At 45.9% G+C, this 6,129-nt stretch overlaps 1 pseudogene; it reads left to right on the top strand.

Moving 5' to 3' along the window:
• Positions 1-1,503: 1,503 nt before the first annotated feature.
• Positions 1,504-3,034, top strand: LOC121546998 (annotated as a pseudogene).
• The last annotated feature ends 3,095 nt before the right edge of the window (positions 3,035-6,129 follow it).

Here is a 6,129-nt window from a genome sequence, read left to right as displayed (position 1 = left end):
GCCCATCTGGTGTTCAACCTTCCCAAGTTCTCTCACGTCACCCCGCTCCTCCGCACACTCCACTGGCTTCCAGTTGAAGCTCGCATCTGCTACAAGACCATGGTGCTTGCCTACGGAGCTGTGAGGGGAACGGCACCTCCGTACCTTCAGGCTCTGATCAGTCCCTACACCCAAACGAGGGCATTGCGTTCATCCACATCTGGCCTGCTGGCCCCCCTACCTCTGCGGAAGCACAGTTCCCGCTCAGCCCAGTCAAAACTGTTCGCTGCTCTGGCACCCCAATGGTGGAACAAGCTCCCTCATGACGCCAGGACAGCGGAGTCACTCACCACCTTCCGGAGACACTTGAAACCCCACCTCTTTAAGGAATACCTGGGATAGGATAAAGTAATCCTTCTACCCCCCCTTACCCCACCCCAAAGAAAGATTAAAAAACATATTGTAAAGTGGTTATCCCACTGGCTATAAGGTGAATGTACCAATTTGTAAGTCGCTCTGGATAAGAGCATCTGCTAAATGACGTAAATGTAAAATGTAAAATGCTTGACCTTTGGTATGATGTTCTTACTGTGGAATGCAGAGTTTGGTTTTCGCCAGGCATTACTGGAACCATGTCGTCCAAAAAGTTATACTTTTGAATAATCTGTCCATAGAACATTCTTCCAAGAGTCTTGATGATCATCCAGATGCTTTTTGGCAAACTTGAGTCATCTTTTTGGACGAGATGGGTCCCATTATGCCTGGCGAAAACCAAACACTGCCTCCACAGTAAGAACATCATACCAAAGGTCAAGCATGGTGGTGGTGGTGTGATAGTTTGGCGATGCTTTGCTGCCTCAGGACCTGGACGACTTGCCTTAATAGAAGGAACCATGAATTCTGCTCTGTATCAGAGAATTCTACAGGAGAATGTCAGACCATCCGTGTGTGAGCTGAAGCTGAAGCACAGCTGGGTCATGCAGCAAGACAATGATCCAAAACACACAATCAAGTCTACATGAAAATTGCTAAAAAGCAACAAATTGGAAGTTTTGGAATGGCCTAGTCAAAGTCCAGATCTAATCCCAATTGAGATGTTGTGGCAGAACTTGAAACGAGCAGTTCATGCTTGAAAACCCACACGTCACTGAGTTAAAGCAGTTCTGCATGGAAGAGTTGGCCAAATTTCCTCCACAGCGACGTGAGAGACTGATCAACAACTACAGGAAGCATTTGGTTGGAGTCATTGCAGCTAAAGGTGGCAAACCAGTTATTGAGTGTAAGTGGGCAATTACTTTTTCACACAGGGGAATTGAGTGTTGCATAACTTTGTTTATGAAATCAATTAAATAAATATGTAATTGTTGTGTTATTTGTTCACTTATGTTCCCTTTATCTAATATTAGGTTTTGGTTGAAGATCTGATAACATTCATTATAACAAATATGCAAAAGTAGAGAAAATTAGAAAGGGGGCAAATACTTTTTCATAGCACTGTATATCTACCCTTATTACAATTCCTCCATGAACACGACATTTAGTCTTGCTTTGACACGGTTTTCATACTGCTCAGTTGCAAATGCTAACGTTAATTCAAACATACCTGTGATTGCTAATTATTTTGGAACGAAAGGCAGATATGAGGAGATTAACCGCTATCTCATTAATGACATCCTCTCGGTAAACAAATCATTTTTAAAACCGGGATGTACCGATTGCACGGCTATTCATGTGACCGCCATTATTCGGCATGGTACACGATATCCAACGACCAAAAATATAAAAAGGATGCAACGGCTTTACGACCTTGTTCGAAACGAGGCAATGAACACTGATAAATGGCTGAATTAAATCAAAACCAAGTTGGAAATGTGGTACACTGACGATATGGATGGCAAGCTTGTGGAGAAGGGGCGAGATGACCATAGGCATCTGGCTGTCAGGTTGGCAACATTGTTTCCGTCTCTGATATCCGAGGAAAACCTCAGAGCCCACCGTATCCGTTTCATCACTAGCTCTAAACACAGATGCGTGGACAGCATTGTAGCATTCCAAGAGGGCCTGCTCAACCTTTGGAAAGTGACCGAAGTTGGACCCAGCCACAAAATCAACGATGAGTTGATGAGATTCTTTGACCATTGCCAGAAATTTGTTGAGGATGTAGAGAACAACCAAACTGCCCTGGAAGAGGTCCACCTCTTCAAGGCCTCAGCAGAGATGAAAAGAGTGCAGATGAAGATGGCTGACAAGCTGCAAGTTCCATACAATCGGATCACACCACATCTGGTGGAGGCTACATTCTTGTTGTGCTCATATGAGTTTGCCATCAAATCTTTGACCTCCCCCTGGTGCAACCTGTTTGATGAGACTGACGCCCAAGTACTGGAGTACAAGAATGACCTGAAACAGTACTGGAAGAGGGGCTATGGTCATGACATCAACCGCAAGTCCAGTTGCACTCTCTTTCATGACCTGTTCAATCGTCTTGATCAGGCTGCTCATGAGATCAGGTTTGGGCATTTATCTGAGGCCATGACCATCCAGGTGGGCCATGCCGAGACCCTCCTGCCCCTGTTGGCCCTCATGGGCTTCTTCAGAGACGAGACGGCCCTGACTGCTGACAACTTTGACGTGCAACATGGCCGCACCTTCCGTACCAGCCGCATCGTGCCTTACGCAGCCAACCTGCTCTTTGTGCTGTATGACTGCAGCGAAGGACCGGCTGCAGTTCCTCCTCAACGAGACACCTCAGAACTTCCCCGATATAAAGCACCAGGCTCCACTCTACGATACGGTCAGAGAGACCTACAGAGAGCTGCTGCACGGCTGCAATTTTGAGAAGGAGTGCGAGCTGCCCAGACCCAACATAAACTCTGAGCTGTGAACTTGGGGCATGTGAATGTAAAGAGCTCTCTACAGGGGTTGGAGGACTCAAACATCTATGTGTCATGCAAGAGAGGGGTTTTAATGGTTTTGGCCAAAGCAGTTACACTTTGTTAATGGTCTAGCTTTTTTGAAGTAATTCAAGTCAGTGGTTTTACAGATATACAGGTTTCACAGACAGCTTTTACAGGTACACCATTTTTTTAGGTGTCACTTTAGCATTTGAGTTAAGATGATTGCTTTCTTTTCTAGGGTCAGAATCCAGGGTCTTTATTGAACACTCTTTTTAGAGGAGGGAGAGCTTTAAATGTATGTCATTTCACGGTTTTGTATTGATAATTTATAGTAAAGCATATTTTTCAGTTGCCTTTTTGTGTTTGCATACAGAATGCATTTTCCAAAAGCAAAAAGAACCACCTACAGTGAGGGAAAGAAGTGTTTGGTCCCCTGCTGATTTTGTACGTTTGCCCACTGACAGGGAAATGATTGGTCTGTAATTTTGATGGTGGGTTTGTTTGAACGGTGAGGGACAGAGTAAGAATGGGGGAATCCAGGGGGACGCATGTCAAGGATGTTGTAAATTGATTTGCATTTTGATGAGGGAAATAAGTATTTGGCCCCCTCTCAATCAGAAAGATTTCTGGCTCCCATGTGTCTTTTATACAGGTAACGAGCTGAGATTAGAGCACACTCTTAAAGGGAGTGGGGCCCCGTGTAGCTCAGTTGGTAGAGCATGGCGCTTGCAACGCCAGGGTTGTGGGTTCGATTTCCACGGGGGGCCAGTATGAAAATGTATGCACTCACTAACTGTAAGTCGCTCTGGATAAGAGCATCTGCTAAATGACTAAAATGTAAAAAATGTAAACACAGTGAAGTATCCATCCACAGCCCGGTCCATCTATCCTTCCACACTTAGTGGTATTGTTCATCTGTCTAGTACCCTAAATATAGTCCATCTCTGCCACAGACATACAGTGCTTGAGGGTATGGGGAAAATAATGTACTCCTCAAAAAATGTATCTGAGCAAATTATCCAGTAGGATGCAAATAGGGGTCCTTGGTGTCCAGCCTCCTTTTGGAAATGTATTGCGGTGGGGGAAGGTGCAGAGGTTTGCTCTGAAATGAATTGTCCTCTTGTGGGAATATGCTAGAGGTGTGCTGCTGATTAAATGTGGGTGGAATAGTGTGTTGTGCCTCCTTTTCAACCCGAGATGAGGATTTCACAGCTTTCCCATTAATTTCCATTACATTGCTGTAGGAATCGTCTATATTGAGCCCTCTGCATATGAGGGGATAATGAAAGCAGAATTTGGTAACCAGGTAGGTGTTGATTCTACCCCAAGGTTGAAGATATGTATATGATTTCAACAGCTAGTAGTTTGAAATTAATTACAACATGGAATCAACAGTAAGGCCTTTCAACACTGAATAGCACATGAGAAACATGAAAATGCAGAATTCAAGGAAAAGTCTGTGGATGAATTGGAGAAGGGTTCCGAAGGGTTCGCATTAACACCTGTAGGTGTTGAATATGGATTAATTTGTTCTGCCCATGACCTGCTTTCCTCTGCTTTCCTGCCTGTCTGAATGGCTAACCTTCCTGGCTAATTGTAATGATATGGCTAATGTCAATAGTTATCCTGCCTGTCTGAATGGCTAGCCTCCCTGCTAATGTCAGTAGTTTTCCTGCCTGTCTGAATGGCTAGCCTCCCTGCTAATGTCAGTAATTTTCCTGCCTGTCTGAATGGCTAGCCTCCCCTGCTAATGTCAGTAGTTTTCCTGCCTGTCTGAATGGCTAGCCTCCCCTGCTAATATAATTAGCCGTGCAGACGTGTCTGAGGACACTGACAGCCTACTAAACACACTGAACCCAGCTGTACCGGGGCATCACTGTGAGCTGTCAAACACACACACACATCGCCTCCCATCACTTCCTCCCTGTAGAATAGCCCTGTGCTGCACCACTGGAGGGAGAGAGAGGGGGGAGAGGGGGGGAGAGAGAGGGGGAGAGAGAGAGAGAGTGGGGGAGAGAGAGAGAAGGGAGGGGAGAGAGGGGGAGAGAGAGAGAGGGGGGAGAGAGAGGGAGGAAAGAGAGAGAGGGGAGAGAGAGAGAAAGAGGGGGGAGAGAGAGGGGGGGGACAAAGGTGTAGCGGCAGATGGGGCAGAGTAGCTAGAGAGAGGAGAAGAAGAAAGAGAGAGAAAAGGGGCGAGGTAAACAGAAGCGCCAGTGCATTCAGAGATGCATCAGAGGATCATCACCTGTTTCAGGCTGTGGGCATCTTTCCTCACAATTAATTTAATGACACATAAACACACACACACTCGTACGTGCGCGCGCACACACACACACATTCAAACACATCTCCATCCCCACACATCAAAACTCCAAAGAAGAGTAGGATTGTACTTTTACACATTTGCATTTGTACAGAACACATGCTATGAAGAGGAGAGAGGAGAGAGACGAGCAGTTCATGTAATCTCTAGGATTAGTCATCCTCTATGTGCGCTTTGAAAGGAAAAGGCTTGGCTAGCTATCCTGGTGTGTTAACATGGTAGGCCAGCACTGCGGGACACAGACCCCCACCGTGCACCACAGTCCGTGGGCACCAAAGAGCAATGTGTACTGTGTACCCCCCTCTTTGCTCACTCGGCTTCAGATTAGAGCCGAGGGAGATTTGTTGGTGAGCAGAACAGGAGACAGCCCTCCAGTTTAGTATCAGTTTCATACAGCACAGCCTCATGCATATTTAATGCCTCAGAGAGTGGAGCTCAGCTTCAGCGCTGTGAAAATGTGATCGCAGCAAGTCCAATCTCTCTCTTCTATCTAGACAGCTCCAGCCTCTCACTGGGATGCGTGGGCCCTTTTACTTATAGGTACCTGCCTGTGGGTGCGCTCCAGATTGTGTGTGTGTGTGTGTGTGTGTGTATGTGTGAGTACATGAGTGAGTATGCGTATGCATTTGCGTGCACGCGACTGTGTGTATGTTTGGGTGTAAGTGAGTGTGTGCGTGTGCGTGTGGATGAGTAAGAGGACAGTGTGTGTCTGTGTATGATTCCGTGATTAAAGATTGCCATTAGAGAAAGAGCGAGAAGAAGCGGCTTCATGGACAACATGACTCTTAATTAATTTTTAAACAGCCTCCAGAGACCTCTTCGTGAAGCACTTGCATTTATCTGCACAAGACAAATTCACAAACCTTACTGGGGAACAGAAGCCAGTACATTACTAATACACTGTGGACAAAACATTAAGAACACCTTCCT

Source organism: Coregonus clupeaformis, chromosome 31 (genome assembly GCF_020615455.1).
Source record: "Coregonus clupeaformis isolate EN_2021a chromosome 31, ASM2061545v1, whole genome shotgun sequence".
In the NCBI taxonomy this organism is placed as follows: Eukaryota; Metazoa; Chordata; class Actinopteri; order Salmoniformes; family Salmonidae; genus Coregonus; species Coregonus clupeaformis.
Note: the sequence above shows the minus strand (reverse complement) of the source record. Positions and strands in the feature narration are given on the sequence as shown.